The sequence below is a fragment of the Dasypus novemcinctus genome, chromosome 2 (genome assembly GCF_030445035.2).
Source record: "Dasypus novemcinctus isolate mDasNov1 chromosome 2, mDasNov1.1.hap2, whole genome shotgun sequence".
Classification (NCBI taxonomy): Eukaryota; Metazoa; Chordata; class Mammalia; order Cingulata; family Dasypodidae; genus Dasypus; species Dasypus novemcinctus.
Window position 1 is genome coordinate 84,503,726 of NC_080674.1, and position 21,960 is coordinate 84,525,685.

Genomic DNA, 21,960 nt, shown 5'->3' on the forward strand with positions numbered 1-21,960 from the left:
ACAACCAAAAAAAAACACAGATTCCCATGCCGCTGACAACAACAGAAGCGGACAAAGAAGACGCAGCAAAATAGACACAGAGGACAGACAACCGGGGTGGGGTGGTGGAGAAGGGGAGAGAAATAAATAAATAAATCTAAAATAAATAAATAAATAAAAAATATAAGAACATGTTTTTCTGGGGTATATCCAGCTTCAAACCACCACAATCATTGACCCACATCTACTCCCAACATTGGTTTTATCCCCTTTTAAGTATATGGATAAAATAGAATTATTTGCATGTACTTAATGTTAATTAAGATTTTTTATGAGATAAGTTATTCCATAAAATTCAATATTTTCCTTCCTATATTATGTGTGATATGCTGAAAGTAAAGTAAATCCTCTGTATAGTCAGTGCTGAGGAAAAAAGCAACAACTATGATTTCAATGGCAGAATCAAAGCATCATCCAGAAACCCACCCTGCAAAAGTCCCATAAAACTGCCATTTGAGTCACTTTTTATTTTTTCTGACTTTAAAGGTTATGTAAGCATTTTTCAGTCCATGGCTCATCCCAATAATGGGTAAAGGAAAACTTCAAAAATCTCCCAGGAATTTCCTCTGGTCATAAATTAATAGAAAGGATGGAATTTGTGACAGTCAATGGGTAAATTTGACAAATGATTACTCATTAAAAACATAAACAAAAAGAAACCAAAGATACCCTGACTTTAAGAACTGACCTCACTGGCAAGATGAATTTTTCCCTTTTTCCTCCCTTTGTGTCCTTTTAGAGATGGCTCTAAAGTAAAATGTACTGCTGCAAAATTGAACAAGTCAGTCTCTCAGCACGCTCTTTTTTGCTTTCCTTTCTCCAAAATCATTAAAGAATAGTTGTAGACAGAGTCTGGCCTGATGGGCAGAGGAAATTGGAAAACAATTTGCTAATACTTCTTCCATGTAATTTATTCATTGAGAACCTATTAGGTGCCAGGTTCAGTACTAAGTGCTAAGTTACAGTATTGAGCGATCCAATTGAATATCTATCCCCATAAAGTTTGTAATATTCTCTGGCTTCTCTTCTTCCTCCTTTCATCAAAGTTCTGTCCTTGGATTTCTCTTTTTCATTGATTGGCTTTGGTCATCACATACAACTTTACATGTGTAGAGCTTCCAAATCTATAGCTTCACGTAACAGTCCCATAGACATAATGGCATATAAAACACATTTGGATTTCTGGTTACTACTCAACCTAATAAGTCCTAAAAACAGATCGCAGCTGCCTTCAATGTCCTCTTCTTTCCATGTTCCCTACTTTTGGTAATTTTGGCCCCACTATTTCCCCAGTCATTCAGGCTTAAAATCAGAGGCATCATTGCAGTTTTTTGCCTTTGTCTTGGAACACTTATCTTCTGATGCATCTTTTCATGTCTCTCCCTCACTTGCCACCAGCAATTTAACTCTGCCAGGAGGAGAAGCCTTTTGGGGGGAGTAATGGAATTCCACAAGGGGTAGGATAACTGTGGCCTCGTTAACGAGTTATCATAAGCCTTTATTTAAAAATGCAGGACTTTAGAAGGCTATACAGGAAAGACTGTTCTAACTTGGGGAAGGCGGATGAAATATTTTATGGGGCTTTCCTGGGAAGGGGTCAGCCAGTATACAGCTGGTTTCAGAAGTGGGAAAAGACAGATTGTTCTAGAAGTCTGTGTATTTGGGCCATTTGAATTTTACCACAAGTGTTGGAGAGGAAGCGCTGGAAACCGAAGTCCTTTGCTGGACAGGGTGGGGAGGAACATCTGCTGAGAATGAGGACATGACCACGGTGGGAAATTCTCAAGTCTCAAGTGCTTTAAGTTCTTTCACAGCAGCCCATATTTCCACTGTGGATTTGCCCTAGATCAGAGAACTCACCAGGGCTCTTTAGAATTGCATGAACTGGCTACAAAATTTTCAGGAAAGACAAAAATGAAGAAACTAAATTCTGACTGTGCATGTGTGTGGTTCATTCAACTTGCACAGACAAAGAACAGCTGAAATCTGGAAATTTCCCAAGGACTTATTGTTTGTGCTTGTCAGAACACCTGAGCGAAATCAAACTCTTAAGAATTATCTAAATCTCACTTTACAGGTGGCTTCAGGGAGAAATAAACATCTAAATGCTTAGGGGAAGCCAAGTATTAAATATACTTTGTGAAAATGCCTGATGAATTTTGACATGACATGCTTTATTTTAACAATGGATGATCTGATAGTAAGGGCCCTCCAGCTTTTGAGACTTATTAGTGTCAAATTTGGGAACAAGGGTAAAAGATTTTATCTTCAAATCTCACTACTATGCTTTATTTGGGGAATCTTTTTAGAAATGTTCTTATCTGTTTTTCAACAAAAATAACAGAAACAGATCTGGCATAACAGTTTTTAGTATTAAGATCCAAGATTTTTATCAGGCTGTGAATTTATCTTGCAATATTTAGTCTGTATGAATTCAATTTTTGTGCTCCATATTTTAAAAATAGAAGTTTATTTCTTGGTTACTCATATCAAGTTTCCATTTTGTATGTGTAGCAGAGTTCTCAAATTTTATGCATCTTACACTGAACTCCTCCCTCCTCCAATCTGCTGTACCTGAAAACATTTCCATCTCAGTGAATGTCAGCTCCATCCTTCCAATTGCTCAAGTCATGATCTTGGAGTCATCATAGATTCCTCTCTCTCTATCTTACACTCCAACATTCAGAGGATCACCATATTCTATTGACTCTACCTTCAGAACAGAGTGAGAATTGCAGTCATTACTCATTGCCACGTTCCTGGTCCAAGTCACCATCCTCTATGGCCTAGTTTATTGCAGTAGCTTCTTCTCGGCTTCCCTATTTCCAATCTTATCCCCCATAGAGTCTACTCTCAACAGAGTAGCCAGAGTGATCTTGTAAAAACCTCATACTCCTCTGTCTAAAACTTTCCAACAGTTTCCCCTTTCTTCCAGAGTAAAATCCAAAGTCCTCCAAGGCCTACAAAACTTACCCCTTCCCTCACCACCCTGTTATCTCTCTGACCTCACCTCCTGGTACTCTGACTTGGTAGGCCACATGGTCTCCTTTGCTCTTCTTTCTTAGTGAAGGACAGTGGCAGCCTTGCTAAGATTTCTCTGGGATTCTTTCCTCCAACTTGAATTTTCTACTACTGATCCTATTGGAGCTGCTTGCCCAGCAGTGAACCATCATTAGGAGTGAATGATCCTGACTGTATACCCTTAAAGTCTCCAGTTGAAGTCATGTGTTGCCTCTAAGTGTGACTGAGAGAAAAGAAAGAGAAGACAGGGAAACCTAATATAATTATAAAATGATGAACATAGAGCCAGGAGCCATTAAAGAGTTTCCTTCCAAAAGTACTTCATATTATTTTGTATCCCCACCTTTCATTAAACCTAGAAATTTCATGCTACCCTGGCAGAAGGCAGAAAAGTGGAACTTTTAGTTGGCATCACTTCTTAGCCAACCTCTTGAAATGCATCAAGAATATGGTTCCAAGGCTTTCAACTAAAGTTGTCAGGAGTGAGTGTTTTTCTAGTTTTTGAGAAAGAATTATCAGCTTTGGATGACAGAATTTTCATAATTGACACCTCTTGAACATAACTCCTATCTTTTTTTAACCTATACAAACAACTTAATAGGAACATGAGTTTTAAGGTCTTAGAATCTGACTAGGGAAAGTGGATGTGGCTCAAGCAATTGGGCACCTGCCTATCATGTGGGAAGTCCCAGGTTTTGTTCCCGGTGTTTCCTAAAGAAGACAAACAAGACAGTGAGCTGACATGACGGGCTGGCACAGAGAAATGATGCAACAAGATGATGCAACAAGGAGGCACAGCAAGGAAACACAATGAGAGACACAACAAGCTGGGAGCAGTGTTGGCTCAAGCAATTGGGCATCTCTTTCCCACATGGGAGGTCCCAGGTTCGGTTCCCAGTGCCTCCTAAAAAGGAGATGAGTAGATTCAGAAAGCACACAATGAACAGACACAGAGCAGACAGTAAGTGCAAATGAGGTGCTGGGGCGTTTGGGGGGTGGAGGAAATAAATAAATAAAATAAATCCTAAAACATAAAAGAATCTGAGTAAAGAATAAAATAAATCAAACAGCCAAGAAAGAAAAGAAGCATGCTCTGAAAGGCCCAGATTAAGAAGCTTCGGTGAAATTCTCCAAAGCAAGCATTGTTATTTTAAGTACGCATTACGTATTTTCTTAAAAAAAAAAGAAGCGTGTCCACATGATCAAGATCTAGTGGCTTTTGAACAGAAATTCAGGATAAAGATCATGTTTCCTGGACTGACGGCATATGTGCTCATCCTTTGGGAACACAGGAAAGGAGACCTAATGATGCAGAAATATTCACAGATAGCCAGGAAAGAAAGAGATCAGAGACAGAAGAGCAGACTGGACAGCAAAGCTGTACAAAAGATCTTGAACGCAGTAGTTGAACACCTCCCCAAACTAGACTTAATGATTTTTGAAGGGAGGGGAAGGAAAACAGTGATTGACATTAAACCACAATTGTTTTTCAGACACAATGTTTTACTTGACTTCATGAATATTAATCATTATCTCTGTCTCTTATGGTCATTAATAGATTATTTTTTAAACAGCCACTTTTTGTCCAGAAATTGGCATTACTTCCTATAATTTTTACATGGTCCAAACCTTTCTGAGTTTCTAGAAATTACCAGCAAGAATTCTAGATCTTTTTGCACGAATTCTATTTCTTCTTAAAATATTTATTTGTTAATAAAAGTAATGTATGTACATGATTAAAATATAAAACAGTACAAAATGGCTTATAATGCAAAGCAACAGCCTCCCACCTCCCACTCCACATCTCCCTTTACCTTTTTTTTTAAAGATTTATTTATTTATTTTTATTTCTCTCTCTTCCTCCCCTTCCCTCCCCGCCCCCCCACCCGCCCCAGTTGTCTGCTCTCTGTGTCCATTTGCTGTATGTTCTGTTCTTCTGTGACCGATTCTATCCTTATCAGTGGCACTGAGAATCTGTGTTTCTTTTTTTGTTGTTGTTGCATCATCTTGTGTCAGCTCTTCGTGTGTGCAGCGGCACCATTCCTGGGCAGGCTGCACTTGCTTTCGTGCTAGGCGGCTCTCCTTACAGGGTGCACTCCTTGCATGATGGGGCTCCCCTACGTGGGGGACACCCTTGTGTGGCACAGCACTCCTGGTGCACATCAGCAGTGCGCATGGGCCAGCTCCACACGGGTCAAGGAGGCCCGGGGTTTGAGCCATGGACCTCCCATATGGCAGGCAGATGCCCTATCCATTGGGCCAAGTCTGCGTCCCCCTTTACCTTTTTTGATCCTTAGAGAACACTTTTATTTCTTTGCTTCTTTGATCAATTCCTCTTATATCTCTGTATACTAAATTCACATGCTAGTTCTTATTTATCAATTATAGTCATATTCTATTATTAGCTTCCTACTATGATGAATGATGATTTAGCTCATTTACACAATTATAATGCTAATTTTTATTTTTCTATTACTTGTCTTTGCTATTTATTTTTTGTTTTATCAACTCTAAACACTATCTCTGACTCCCCACACTGTAAAGTTGTTGATATTAACATTCCTGCTATTCTATTCACTATTTTTCCCACTTTCAATCATCTGTACTTATGCATCTATCTATCTATCTATCTATCTATCTATCTATCTATCTATCTATCTATCTAACTTCTATCTGTCTGTCTGTCTATCTATCTATCTATCTATATCATTGTTTGGAAACATTTTTTGTTCTGTGTCAATAAATGCTTCTATTCTGTATATGTAGTCTGTTGTTTTAGTGAACATTTATGGAGGACTGACTATATGTCAAGCACTGTTCTAAGTGTTTCATGTAAATTAACTCATTTAAGCATCACAATAAGACTATAAAAAAGACACTATTATGGTTGCTATCTTACAGAAAGGAAATGAATAACATAGAAATTAAATTTCCTGGATTCACACAGCTACAATGGTTTTAAGAGTCTGTGCTTTTAACAATTGTTTAATCTTATCTCTCTAGGTGACCTTTTATAAAGTTGAAATTCATTAACCACTGTTTACCTAATAATGACTACATAAATAATATTCACTAAGTGCCAAGTACAGTACTATGATCATACTTAGTTTCTTAATTGTTCGAGTTCCTGATTGCTTTTCTTCTTTTCTTACATTGTCTGCCTTTTCTGCATCCTAAATTCTTTTAATATCTCAGGAATACTCTTTTTATCCCAAGCCTTCTTTCTTCTTCCCAAGCTTTCCATTTTCCTGCTCCAATTTGCTTTTATTGCTTTCTAGGACTTCTGCCAAGTCCTTTTCTGGATTGGATCATCTGTTTCCTAGGTCTCATGTTTTCTTCTTTCTTGATTGACTGTACAACATATACTTAAATAACTTCCTAACAAGTGGTAACAGGAAGTATCTTACATTTTTGAACTTTATAAAAAGGTGTCCTTCTTTGAAGAGAGTTTTACTGCATATAGGATTCCAAGTTAAAAATAATTTCTACCAAAACTTTGAAGGCATTGTTCCATTATTTTCTAATATCAAGAATTATTGATTAGATATCTTATGCCAAACTTATATTTGTGTTTTGTTTTGGTTTTTTGGTTTCTTGTTTGTTTGTTTGTTTGCTGCTGCCCCATTTCTCCTCCCTGGAAATTACTAGGATAATCTCTTCCTCCTTGGTATTCTAAAACTTTATTACAATACATCTATAGGTCAGGCCCTATGGTGTTCTGGGGACTCCCGGGGATTTTCAGTCTGGAGACTTTTTCTTCCACTCTGGAAAATCTATTCTTTGATTCCATCCCCCTGTGTCTTCTCTGTTCTCTCTAAAATTATTTTGAGTAGGATGTTGCACTTCTCAAATAAATCTGTAGTCTTAACTTTTCTCACATATTTCCCATCATTTTCACATTTAGGTCTTTATTCTAGGAAGCTTACTCAATAATATCTTCTACCTCCTACCTTTTTTTTTCATTTCAGAAAACATTTTAAATATGAAGAACTCTTTTGGTTCTCTAATTGTTCTTTTTTCATAGCATCCCATTTTTGTTTTACAGAGGTAGAGTCTTCTCTCATCCTGGTTGTCCTGGTCCTCCTCAGATTGTTCCTTCAATATATCATAAAAGAACCCTCTTCTTTCCTTAGTTGTTGAGAGAAGTCTATGCCTGGCTGCCAGGAATGTTGTGTGAGAAATAAGGGAATGCTGAGGCAGGGTAATCTGTTCTATTTGCATTTCAAGTAACCCCCCTATTTTGTACCCTTATACACTCCTACCCTTCACTGTCCCAGCCATTCTGTTTGTGTGTCTTTCCTGTGTTGGGCAGGGTAGGTAGTTCCTTCCTTATCTACAGCCTTTCCCCCTCAAATTTCAGGCTTCAGCTTACTCTCTTTCAAATCTACAAACACTAACCATCTTTGAACTACCAAAAAAATGTTGAAGTCTCTGTTCTGATGATGAGTCCTTTCTTGCTTCCTTTACTGTTGTGAGTTTATACCTTTAAAATTGATTTTGAATAGTACAATCTCTGCTAACAGAACATTCTGAACATTGTGGTTTGACTATGTGACATTTTATCCAAACCTTTCTTTCTCTAAATGAACCTCTCTTTGACCTTCCAGGATTGAGGAAATTTTTCCCAGTTCTTCTCACTGTTCTTTCACCTCAGTTTAAGTATGAATGTTTTTAAAAGTTCTGTGGGTGATTATATTGTGCAGTTGTCATTGAGAACCACTGTCCCACCTGCAAGCATACAAGAGACCAGTTGCCACCTATCCCAGTACTGAATTTTGTCTCTATATGGCTTGATTCAAAACTACTTCCTTTGTAGACATTTTTGAAAAGTCTTACTTGGTTATAATCATTAACAGAAGTTAATAGATTATCACATCAAGTTACTGAAGTGTTCTTATCAAGGCTTTTTAGTTGTCAAATAAAAGTAACTGTGTCTCTCTTTCAGTCATCTTTCTGTGCCACCACAATGGTGCACATGAACATCCTGGGAGGTTAAATAAGTGTGGTGTGATTAGCCCCAGAGTTGATATACAGCTCAAAGATCTAGAAAAATGGCAGAATAATCTGCTGCCATCCCGTTAGTTTGGTTTCATTGTATTGACGACCTCAGCTGGCATGATGGACCATGAGAAAGCAAGGCAAAAATAAATAGGAGGAAGAATACTGGGATTCTTTTTCTAGGGATATAAAACATACATGCAAATAAAATGCTTCCATGGGGGGAAAAAAAAGTAACTGTGTGCTTGACCTTCATTGGATCAGGACATTGCTGATCCTATTTACATGGTGCAAAAGGACAGAAAATTCTCCTGTGATGGACATTCACAGGAACACAGGACTCTGTGGCCACTCCTGCAATGAAGTAATGTTATATGACTTGTATTAGTCAGCCAAGGGATTGCTGATACAAAGTACTAGAAATCTGCTGGTTTTTATAAAGGGTATTTATTTAGAGTAGAAGCTTTTGGTCACAAGGCACTGAAGAGTCCAACTCAAAGTTACTTTCTCACCAAACTCTATTGCCATGTTTTAAAGCAAGATGGCAGGCAATATCTGCAAGCATTCAGCTTTTCTTCTTCCTCTTAAGGCTCTGTGATCTCAGCTTCTTCCCATCCCAGATGTAGGCTACCATAAGGATCATCTCTCTCCCCAAGGCTCATTTCTTTCCAGGCTCAGCTGCTCTGTTTTCTTCACAAGGCCAGGTGCAGACTATCAGGCTTATCTCTCTTCCCAGGATCTCTGCTGTGCTTAATGAGCTGTCTTTCTTCCTTGGTGTTCTTCTTTGGTGCCCACTTCTTTGTGAAAGTCATTTTATCAGCCCACCAAGGGAATGGGGACTCAACCCTGTACACCCTAAAGACTTGGTCAAATCAAAGCCCTAATGTTAACATAATTTAATCAAAGACATCTCAGCTGAATCTAATACAATCCAAGGCTATCACGCCCAGAGGAACACACCAGTTTAAAAATATAATTAGGGAAGCGGACTTGGCCCAGTGGTTAGGGCGTCCATCTACCACATGGGAGGTCGGCGGTTCAAACCCTGGGCCTCCCTGACCCATGTGCAGCTGGCCCATGCACAGTGCTGATGCGCGCAAGGAGTGCCATGCCACGCAGGGGTGTCCCCCGTGTAGGGGAGCCCCATGCACAAGGAGTGTGCTGCCCAGCACGAAAGAAAGTGCAGCCTGCCCAGGAATGGCACCGTACACACGGAGAGCTGACACAACAAGATGATGCAACAAAAAGAAACACAGATTCCCGTGTCACTGACAACAACAGAAGCGGACAAAGAAGACGATGTAGCAAATAGACACAGAGAACAGACAACCGGGGCGGGGGGAAAGGGAGAGAAATAAATCAATAAATAAATCTTTTAAAAAAATAAAAATATAATCAATACCTCTTTTGGAATTCATAAATAATATCAAAACTGCCATACTACTTTAAAATTTTACAAGTAGAAAAATAGGTATTACTTTTGTTAAACATGTATCTGACAATGCCCAGTTTAATGAATTCTGTTGATAAATCAATATATGTTCCCATAAAATGCTGTTGGAAATATGCATTTTTTTTAGTGTGTAAGTTCACAAAGCTTCTACCTGAGCTATGATTGTATTTCCTTAAATGTCTTGAAAGTTCCACATTTTTAAGTTTGACTAGAAGCTTCTGAGTTTCCTGTCCATGGCCCATTTTAAAATCAAGGCTGCCCCTCTCTAGAAGGTAAATACTCCCACTATGGCAGAATTCTGGAACTTGTGAGTTTATTAAAATTGCAAAATCTTGGGCTTCAAGCCTAGAAAATCTGATCCAGATCAGAGCTGGGGTCCAGGAATCTGAATTGTAATAAATTGTTCAAATTATTTTGATGGAGAGGGTACTTGGAACTTCCTTTGAGAAATCCCACTCTAAGACATTGGGAAGAAAGAGGCAGATTAATTAACAAGCTTGTGACATCTGATAAATAATTTAAGAGGAACTAGAGCAAAGCAAATCAGTATATAGGGGAGCAGATGTGGCTCAAACAGTTGAGCACCTGCTTCCCACATTGGAGGTCTCAGGTTCAGTCCTTCCCCTGCCAGTGCCTCCTAAAAAAACCAAATGCAAAACAACAAACAACCAAAGAAAAAAAAAAACAACTCAGGGGCGCCAATGTGGCTCAATAGTTGAGCACCGGCTTCCCACCTAAGAGGTCCCAGTTTCAATGCCCAGCTCCAGGACCTCAAAAAAATTAAAAAAAAGAAAAATCAATATGCAAAGATCTCCAAATTAGCTGGATTCCATTAGGGTTAAATAGATAGTAATTCTTCACATTATACATGTAAATGAACAGAAAGGATACAGATGTCATTATCAGGTTAATTTATTTAAAATTATTTTACTTAGGGGAGCCAGTGTAGTTCAGTGGTTGAACACCTGATTCACATGTATGAGGTCCCAGGAGTTCAATTCCTGGTACCTCCTAAAAAATAAAATAAAATTCACTTACTTAAGTAAAGAACTTTTAACTATCAAAATGCCAAACTTTGAAATGAATATTTTCCTTTAATTTGTGAAATATGACTACTTTAGAATAATGTACCTTCTGCATACCACATTGATTTGCCTCTCCCAAAAACAAAAGGTAAATAACCTCAGGCTGCACTTCTTAAATAGAAAGCAGCTCTAATTACTTGCCTTTTTCCAAGAATAGCTCTTATTTTCTGAACTCCTATGTATGAATTTGTTGTATCAGGGAAAATTGCTGGGTCAAAGACAAAAGTGAGCAGGTAAACATGTTGAAACTGGAAGACTTTCTGTGCTGTCAACTATTTCACTCAGAGGAAAGATCACGAAGGGAGTCATTGGGTTGAAAACAAATATTCATATAAAGGCTAAAATACATTCAAGATATTTTATTCATTGTTCTTAAAACTTGCTATTTTTCACTGCTATTTTAAATGTAGACATGTAGCAACCTGCAAACTCAGACTGTGAGGGAAACATAGGTGAGAGAAGTCTTTGTTAGATACTTGAAGTAGATTGGCTAGTTTTCCTCTAGCGTGGGCCTACCAGCAAGCAGTTGTGATTGCTTTACAGATAATAAATTCTACATGGAGTTTACTCACTCTGATTGAAAAGTCTAGTGTGTTTGGATCCAAATAACCATGGCCAGATGCCAAGTAAAATTTCCCCTAAATGTGAATGCCTTGGCTGCTTCCGCAGTCCCAGATAAGGGTTGTTTCAAATCTATTCACCACCCACTCTGTCCCTCTGTTAGATCAAAAGCCCTTGACTTACCTATCCTTAAGTTGTTTCTTCTAGCCTGCATTTCTTATCTGGCTCTAAGTTTGCACCAAATATTTAACTAAAATGTGGACTCATTTAACAATGCTTAGATCTGCCAGCTGACAATTTAAGGATTTTTAATCCCCAAATGACTTCCTTGTAAGTGTAAAAATTATCTTGTCTTTAAGCTAGCCAAAAAAGAAAAGATGCAAAGGCAGAAAGGATGGGTATCTGGAAGATGACCACTATGAGGTCAGCACATTTTTTCTTCGAAACCAGGCCATTTACCCTTCGATAACCTAATAGTTCATTCACTCCTGCTTCAAAATGGGCTTGGGTATATTTTCTCCATTATTTATCTGTGGGATCAGTTTTTTTAAAAAAGGGAAATAGAATCGGTTTACCTAGAACATATTGTGACCAAAAGTTAAGTCTAAAATCAAGAGAAAATTAGTTTGACAATTTCCTTATGTTACAGAGTGATGACAACATAGTAACTCCTAACACAAGACCACCAGCTTTATCCATTGAAAATGCATTTACTGGTGGCTCACTCTATGCTAAGCATGGAGTTAAAATAAAGGTCCCACTGAACACTACATTCTTCTCCTCCACAATTATAAAAATGTAGTCTTAATTTCTATCTGCCACTTGTATTCATTTATTTTAACAACAAAAAAGTAGTTTTTCATTTCCTACCCTTTACTTTTTTTTAAATTCCCCCCCCAACCTTGTGGCTTTTGTGCACTGTCTGCTCTCTGTGTCCATTCGCTATATGTTCTTCTGTCTGTATTTATTTATTATTTTATTTCCCCTCCCCCCTTGTGGCTTGCTTGCTGTCTGCTCTCTGTGTCCATTTGCTGTGGGCTCTTCTGTGTTCTTGCTTGTCTCCCTTCTTTTTTGTTGTGTCACCTTGCTGAGTCAGCTCTCCACAGCGTCTGTGGGCCCCGCAGCCCTCTGCAGCTTGCGGGCGAGCCTGCCTTCACAAAGAGGCCCCAGGACACGAACCAAGGGCCTCCCATATGGTAGATGGAAACTCATCTGATTGAGCCACAGTTGCTTCCCCTATCCTTTACTTTTGCAAAAGAATATTTCTTATCTTTTCAAAATCTTCCATAATGGTTCATTACGCCTTCAATACTCAGAATGTAGTGCATGCTAGGATCGGGCTGCCATCAGAAGACTTACAATCTAGCTGGGGAGATAGACTAGTTGAAATATGATGATTTAATATTATAGTCATGTTTGTCTTTCCAAGTTGGGTTTTTTTTTACTTCAAAAAAAAAGTAAAACTCTAAACCACCACGACAGGTAACAATAATTTTAAATATTGAATGACTCTTCATTAGAACAGAGATTGTCTCAGCTATTTCCTAAGTTTTTCCTAAGTGATCACTAGAGAGGTATATACTAGTACAGATAACACAAAATACTGACAATCAAATATTTCCTTTTCTTTTTAATTTTATTCTTTTAATTATAATAGAACATAAGTATAGCTGTCCTTGTTGTAAAGTTAAGATGGTTCAAACAAATAAAAACAGGTGGTTCTCCCTGTGCCCTTTGATAAAGTTGTCAGCTCCATCACAGACTGATAAGACACTACAAGCAAGTAAAGCTGAGTGGTGAGAAACTGATGAGAAAATTAGGCCTACTAAAACAGATCAAATTGGCGGCAGACTTGGCCCAGTGGTTAGGGCGTCCGTCTACCACATGGGAGGTCTGGGTTAATACCCTGGGCCTCCTTGACCCATGTGGAGCTGGCCCATGCGCAGTGCTGATGCACACAAGGAGTGCCCTGCCACGCAGTGGTGTCCCCCGTGTAGGGGAGCCCCACGCGCAAGGAGTGCGCCCCATAAGGAGAGCTGCTCCGTGCAAAACAAAGTGCGGCCTGCCCAGGAATGGTGCTGCTCACACAGAGAGCTGACACAGCAAGGTGATGCAACAAAAAGAAACAGATTCCCGTGCCACTGACAACAACAGAAAAGGACAAAGAAGACGCAGCAAATAGACACAGAGAACAGACAACCGGGGTGGGGGGATGGGGGGAAGGGGAGAGAAATAAATAAATAAATCTTAAAAAAAAAAACAGACCAAATAGTGTGGTGATTTGGAACAGTATGTATCCCAGGAAAATGTGATCTTGAACTTAACCCCTTTCTATGGGTGTGAACCCATTCTAAGTAGGACTTTTTGATGAAGTTACTTCAGTTAAGGTTTGGCCCACCTCAGTCAGGGTGGGTCTTAATCCTGTTACTGCAGTCCTTTATAAATGAAATGAAATTCAGAGAGAAAGAAAAAACAAACAAACATACAAAGGAACCAAGCTCTAAATGGAACCCAGAAGAGAGCAAAAGGCCAGGAGAGGCCAGCATGTGCATTGCCATGTGACAGAGGAACCCAGGACCAAGGATCACAGGTAGCCATCCCCAGAACACTAGTCTTTGGGAAAATAGCATCACCTTGATGATGCCTTGATTTGGACTTTCTCTTGGCCTCAAAACCATGAGCAAATCAATTGTCATTGTTTAAGCCAATCCATTCCTTGCGCAGACAAGGAAACTAACATAGTGTCAAATAAATAATTGAATTCCAGTCTCTTCCATTAATATTACAAAGACGGGCCCAGGGAAGTTTTGGCCATCTCCTGGTGCACATAAATTACATAGATAGCACTCAAAATTTCTGTGGTGGTGTAGGCTTAACAAGTAGTTCTGAGATTAGATTAACAAAAAAGATATGAGACTAATATCTAGGATTCTGGACCCTAATCTAATGTTCTTTCCACTAAAGTACAATTTCCTGATCTTCAGTAGGAGATCTTTTGTTGAAAAAGAATTTCTCATAAGACAAAGAAAAAAACAACATGATTTATTATGGAATCCCCGAAAGAGTCTTTTAGCTTTAGTCTTGAAGATCCAAGTGGAAGCAGTTGTTACAAACAGTGAGTTCTCCACAAAGAGAGTTACGTGGACACAGGGTAGGGCAGAGCAAGAAGGAATAAGGATGTCTCTCACTTCTCCCCTGTTCTGCCCTGGGCCATAATGTCCCCTCATCTTTTTCATCACAGAACAAATTTTCAAGGCACTTGTAGAGTGGCTGAATATTTGTTGAAGTGCTTCTTTTCCTGTTATCACTTACCTAACTTGAAATCCACAGTAATTGGAATCTTCAATTAAACCACAGAATTTAGAAAGTTTCCCATAGAGAGGCTAAGCTGAGTCATTTCTTAGGCTGAGTCTAAGTCATTCTGAACTTATTTGACAATCCTATCACAGAACCTCACACAATTTAAAAACTTACTTCAGATATTAGGATAAAAATATATCAATATTAATTGATGAAATTAATTTAATAGAGAGATTAGAAATTGAGCTTTTATAATTAATAATAAAAGTCACAGAAAATCCTACTTTCAATGAAAATAAATGCTTTAACACATTTTTCTTCTTTGCTTGAAATGATGGATGGCAGTATCAGACCCTCAAGATGTGGAGGTAATTCTGTGAAAAACAATCAATTTGAGAGATCAAATTATGCCATCAATCATGTACATCTAGATACTCCTATTAACATTTACAATCTGATAAAAATTTTGGCTCTCCAGCTGATCCACATAAATTACATTCACAACACCCAAAATTTATATAGTGTTCTGCCTTGGTTTAAAGTAATTTGAAATTAAATTGGCCAGGGTGTGGTGGGTGAAGATTAAAATGTAAAGCAGGACCTGACAGAGGGTAAAGTGAAATTTAAGTCAGAGTCACAGAATATTAATATAAACATGATTAAAAATAAAAGTCTTTCAAAAAAAATTATACTAAGTGAAGAACATCAGACACAGAGTAGTACATATTGTATGATTCCTTTTATATAAAATGTAAATATAAATCAATTTATAAAGATGAAATGAGATTAGTTGTTATGTAAGGCTGAGGAAGGAATGCTAAGGGATATGGAGATTTTCTTTTTGGAGTAATGAAACTGTTCTAAAATTTTTGAGGTGATGAATGTACAACATTGTGATTATAGTAAAAGCCATTGATTATACACTTTGGATAGATCATAAGATATGTGAATATATCTCAATAAAGCTGCTTAATAAACAAATAAATAATTGTACAAGAATAGCCAGAAAAAGCAGCTATGTACAGCAGGAGAAAAAGAGAGATAAAAAGGTGAGGAATTTTCTTGTTTGTTTGTTTGTCTGTGTTTTGTTTGTTACTATTGAAATAATAAAAATGCTTTAATAATGATTGAAGTGCTGATCACACAACCATGCAATTATAACAAATACCATTGATTGTACACGTTCAATAAATTTTATGCTTTATTAATATGAATCAATAAAATTGATTTTTTATTTTAAAAAAAGGAATTCTGGAATTGATATTTGTTCTTAGTGGGGTCCATGGACAGCTATAGGTCTGCTAGTTTTAAGGAATCCTTCCCTGAAATTCTTTGAATAATTAATTACTAATCATTATTTTCATAAAGTTGCTCTCTGAAGAAAAAAGAAATGGAATCTATGTATTTGTTCTTAAATAGGAGTGAAGCACACCATTAAATTTTAGGAAAGAAGCACACCATTAAATTTAGGCTATATTCTTCTAGGAAAGTTTTGGGGTTGACTCTTTTTAGACTATGTAATATAAAAAAATAAAAACAACTATATTTATGCTTTAAGAAAAAAACTTAAAGTGTTTGTCTTTGCAAAATGATATAAGAAACTGAGGAAATTCTATGGAGATTATCCAAACACAGTGAAGAGAAATCCAAAAACACCCTTAAATTTGAGGTATCCAGACAATGTATTGCAAAGATTTTTGGTATTGCCTTGTCTTCAGTTATCTAAATATGATCACAGGTAGGTTCACAACTTTACATATTGTGTTTTAATGGCTGTGACAGTCTAGAATAAGAGATAAAAGGACACTATTTAGAAGCATGTTTGTTGATCAGGAGTTAGAGTGAATTAATAAGTGTAGTCCATACAAACACACAAACACCACACAAACACTCCTCCCTACTCTCTTCATGAAAAAATCTTTTATTTAAAGACAACCAATAACTATTTAGATTTATCTATAAATTTTACTGTTTCCCTTGCTCAATTATTATTATTTTAATCCATAGCATTTTCTTATGTCAATTTTCATTTTGCTGGTGCATATCTTCTAGTAATTTGGAGAAATTCTGTGGGTGGTAAACTTCATGAATCCTTCCGTTTCTTGATATTAGTTTCAAAATATTTTCCTATTGAAATTTGGCATTGTTTCACTATTCTGTATACAGCATTGCTGATAGAAAGTCAACAAAATATATTGATGCAGCACAAAGTAGGCAGAGTTTCTTTAGTTTAAGCAGTGACACAGTAAAGGAGTTCAGGGTGTTTGCAGTAAAATGATCAGTCTGAGCAAGGACAGAAAAGTGGACAAAACAGGGAATGATTGAGCTTTTGAAAGTGGTAGGATCGATGGATTGGACAACTCAACAAGGTCAAAGAATAGCTGGAATGGGAAAACAGAATAGGGGAGCTGGAAGCAGGTTATTGGATGGGATTCAGGACTTTGGACCAAAACATCTGAATGAACATATATAATCTCTAGTGGTTGAAGGTATTAGTGATCATTTTCTAAATTGTTTCACAGGATGTAATAAGGAATAAGGAGACTATAATTATGCAGAGTGGCCCTATTCTTAAGTTTATTCTTCAGATGATAATAAAAGTAAATAATAGGAATAGGAACTGTGATATGATGATATGAGTAGTGATACTGATATTAAAAGCTAACAATAACAAGTGCCTTGTTTGTGTCAGGTTCTGTGTTAAGTACTTCACGTATGTTACCTCATTCAAACTTCACCATTACTCCATGAGGTAAGTATACTAATTAGCTCCATTTTAGAAATGAAGAAACTGAAATTTACAAAGACTCAACAAATTGTCCAAGACCATACAACAATTAAGTGGCAGTGTGGTGCTTGAAAACAGATCTGCTTTTCTCACCATTTCCTTCTTTGCGTTTTTTTCTTAAGCACTAATACAGAATAACTAGAATCACTGCCTTATTCTGCTTTCCCACTCCCTCTGACACTCTATCGTGTCCATGTGCTATTCTTCTCTTCGGTCTTCTTCCTCGAGGCTAGTCATCTGTGTCACTAACTAGATGTGAAACCCTGGGCCCTTCACGTCACCCCTTTGGGCCTCACCGTCTGCATCTACGGTATGAGAGAGCTGAGCTGGCCAATCCTGGTCTACGCCCCTTCCTGTCCCTCGTTTTGTGAGATCATATGTACGTTTGCCTAACTATTACTTCAATTGTCATATTATTTTTTCTATTGCTGCATAACAATTTACCACCAACTTAGTGGCTTAAAGCAATGCAAATTTATGATCTCAGTTTCTGTGGGCTGAGTGTCCAGGCACAGCATGACCGGTTCTCTGCTTAGGATCTCACAGAACAAGAATCGAGACTTCAGTCAGGGCTATGAGCTCATCTGAGGCTCCAGGTCTTCTCTCAAGCTCACCAGTTGTTGGTAGAATTCAGTTCCTTTCTATTGTAATGATAAAGTCCTTGGGGAGGGGGAGAGTCATGCACAGCTTCTAGAGGTCACCTGCAGTTCCCACCTACATGCTTTCTCCACAACATAGCAGTGTGCATCTTCCTGGTCAGTAAGAGAAGCTCTCTGGCTTCCATCTTTGTCACATAGAATCTCTCTTCACTGGGCTCACCCAGTTAGGTTAGGTCCACCCTCACTCAACGGGAGGAGATTATACCAGCCATGCATACCAGGAAGCAGGACTCTGGGAGCCATCTTAGCATGCTGCCTACCACTGCAGTATGCAAACTTAAACACCACAGTGTTATCCCCAGTTTAAAATAATAGGTAAAATAATCACCTTGCATAAACGTGCACCAGAGATACTTACCATGTGGACAAAACATGGTAGACATTTTTCACCCTGGTACTCAGAAATCTGATTCATCTTGCTTTGAACATTCATGTTTTCTTGACTATATTTAACCCTTTAGTGTTATAGTAACTTGGTACGTTAGATTCACGACCTCAAAGTCAAATGTTGACAGTAAGGCAAATGAGTGATATAAACTGGATATAAGAAAATGAGTCAGTCATTTCACTGGTTAGTTGGTTTTTTGTGTTTGTTTTGTTTTGCTTTGTTTTGCTTTGCTTGGCTTTTGATAGAGAAATAGATGCTGAGAGATAGTTCTCTTTTACCAGAAAAATGTAAGTGATAATGCCTGGGAGACAGTCTGGAATGGTGGGGTTATATGACAAAGCAGAGTTTGCATATAAGTAAAATGGTGACAGCCACACTAAGTTCTAGCCAATTGCATGATCTGTAAGAATGAAGGCAGGGCAATACTGGATTTTTTAAATGAAAGCACCTCGATTACGCATCATAATAATAGGGCTTTCTTTCACTTCTTAAAAACACTGGTTTTTCAAACGTGTAACAAATACAGAGACTTAACATGCCAAATACCTGTTTATCTACCACCCAGTTCTATTGATGTCTAAAAGCTTGCCATGCATGCTTCGGGTTTTTGTTTCTGCTTTTAAGAAATAAAACTTTCTATATACATTTGATTCAGTTATCTACCCTAACACTATGCTGAATCTATCTTTCACATTCCTGTTTTTATAATATTAAAGTATACGCATATCCATATGCAATAGAAGGCTTTAATTTACAGATTTTCAAACTTTACATATTGTGTGTGTCTGTACTGGCCACCTCTAGCCACAATAATGCTATACAACAAATCACCTCAAAATTGGGTAGTTCCCAACAAGAATTTATTCTCATGCTCATGGGTCTGTAGATCAGCTACAGTTTGGGTAATGGGCTGTAACTCAGGCCTGTTCCAAGTGTGTCTGTTCTAGGGTCTGGGCTAAAGAGGTACTAATGATTACATGGACCTCGCTGGTTTCACGGAAGATCACCAGCATACAAGAGGGTGCGTAGAAACATGCAGTGGCTCTTGAGGCCTCTCCTGGAACCAAGACATTGTCACTTCTTCCTGCTTTTCATTGGCCAAAGCTAATCACATGACCTCAATGGGATAGGGATATATACAAAGACACATGGCAAGTAGCATGGGGTGTATAATTCCAAGATAGGGAGTGTCTGAAAAAGTGCAAAAGTGATTCAGTATATCACACTACCCTTTTGTAACTTGCTGTTTTTTTCCCTCTCTCCCCATTCCCCGCCCCCACAGTTGTCTGTTTTCTCTGTCCATTCGCTGCGTGTTCTTCTTTTGTCTGCTTCTGTTGTTGTCAGCTGCATGGGATCTGTGTCTCTTGCTGTTGTGTCATCTTGTTGTGTCAGCTTTCTGTGTGTGTGGTACCATTCCTGGACAGGCTGCACTTTCTTTTTGCACTGGGTGGCTCTCCTTACGGGACACACTCCTTGCGCGTGGGGCTCCCCCACGCGGGGGATACCCCTGCGTGGCACAGCACTCCTTGCGCGCATCAGCGCTGCGCATGGGCCAGCTCCACACAGGTCAAGGTGGCCCGGGGTTTGAACCGTAGACCTCCCATGTGGTAGACGGATGCCCTAACCACTGGGCCAAGTCCACTTCCCTGTAACTTGATATTTATTTCCCCAAACATTTTGTTTTAGAGGGTCATCCAATCCGATACATGTTGTACTTGCCCATTCATTTTTTTATTGTTATACTGAATTCCATTTATGAATACAGCAAGTGTCGTTTAGAATAGGGTTCAGACACAACCTCGGGAATCTGAGAACTGCCCCCAATACCTCCTTGCCCTGAATAAATGAGGTTTCCCCAATTAAGCATTTTCATAGCACCCTGTGCTTTTCTTTATAATGCTTTTTACCATTTGTAATTACATATTAATTTAGTTATTTGGGTAATTTTTCTCTTCCCCACCAGATTATAAGCCCCATAGTAAGTGACTATTATGGATTAAATTATTTCTGCCCAAAAGGTAAGTTCAAGTCTGAACCTGTGGTCTCATGAATGGGATCCTATTTGGAAATAGGATCATTGAAAATGTTATTAGTTGAGATGAGGCTGGAACAGCAGCCACAATCCAATATAACTGGTATCCTTTAAGGAGAGGAAATTTGAACACATAGACAGACACACAAAAACAGATCTGTGATGGAGGCAGAGACAGCATGGACTTCTGGCCAGCCACTGCAAGAACCATGCAGACCTCAGAGGAAGCACAGCCCTGCCAACACCTTGATTCAGACCTCTAATCTCCAGAACTATGAGGCAATAAATTTGTGTTGAATTAAGCCATGCAGTTTGTGGCACTTTGTTACAGTATTCCTAGCAAACGAAGACAGGGACCCTATCTGTTTTGTGAGCTATTACATCAAGTGCCTAGCACAAAGGAAATCAAGACGTATTTGTTGAATGAAGTGTTGCTATGCAAAAATTTCTAATAACAGCATAATTTTGATGGAATTATATGGCATTGGTGCAACTCACGGGAGGTGGGATTTCAAAGTCAAAACGTCTGTTAATAAAAACAGGCAGGTAGAGGTTGGTTTACCCAGGGCATCTGGCTTTCAAGCTGCAGTTCTGCCAGATGGCAAGCGTCACTGCTCTTTTCTCTATCAGTAAAGAACTAAGTGTGTGTGTGTTTTCAGGCTCAAGGTTAGTTTCCTTTGAGATAGTTAATTTATAGAAGGGTAAATAATACTTACCTGGCAGGGGAGATACCATGATCACGAAGGTGGTTTTCCCAGGGTGAGGCTTATCCATTGCACTCAGGATGTGCTGACCCCTGCGATTTTCCCAAATGTGGGAAACTCAACTGCATAATTTGTGGGCGTTCAGTCAAGTCTCACGTAGATTGCAATAATCAATGTGAATTAATTACAGGCAGTAAATCATTTCTTCCCAAGGTGCTTGCTTTCAAAAGATTAGTTTTCCAGTGTTAGCTGCAGGAGACCTTCCTTTCTAGTTAAAGAAAATGCTCATTCTGGAGTGTGACTGCAAAAGCCTTACCGCATCCCCCTAAACACCCACGTCAAGGGTTGGAAGTGTTATATGCCGATTGTTTTTTTAAAGGCAGCCCAAGTGAAATGTTCCTTGAGAAAGAAAGCAGAGAATTCTTGGAATGGCTTGACTATTAACATTTGTTCTTAATCTATCAAAATTCTCCTTCTTATGTTCACAGAGTTTCTGTGTACTCTCTGAAGCCTTTTCAGAGTTGGAAATTAGTCTACTTCTAGGAGTAGGGTAGGATTTGAAAGGATGGAGGGGGAGTCCTGTTGATTTCTTTTTTTCTTGCAATGTCAACAAGAATACTCCAATGTTAATTATTTTTCTTAAATGTTAATTATTTTTCCCCTTAGTCTCCCTAAGGGGTATGTTGGGAGGTAGAAAAGAAAGAGGGAGAAAGGGAACGGTAGGAAGAGAGACACATGGATATAAGATTAAGAACCATAAATGTAGGGTGAAATTATCAGGATTTAAGTAGCTTTCTCTAATTAACCTGCCATGATCTTAGTGTGGTGGTATCAAAATAGTCCTGCAATCTGAAACCACAGAAGGGCAAGGGAAAAACAGAAGTGGGGAGAATTTGAGGTTTCCTTATGATAAGTGTTGATGGCCAAGAGCC

At 38.4% G+C, this 21,960-nt stretch overlaps 1 non-coding gene across 1 annotated transcript; it reads left to right on the forward strand.

Moving 5' to 3' along the window:
• The first annotated feature begins 21,032 nt into the window (after positions 1-21,032).
• On the forward strand, positions 21,033-21,194 carry LOC111761908 (U1 spliceosomal RNA). The gene has a single exon (XR_002795145.2). It is a non-coding gene; the product is annotated as a U1 spliceosomal RNA (small nuclear RNA).
• The last annotated feature ends 766 nt before the right edge of the window (positions 21,195-21,960 follow it).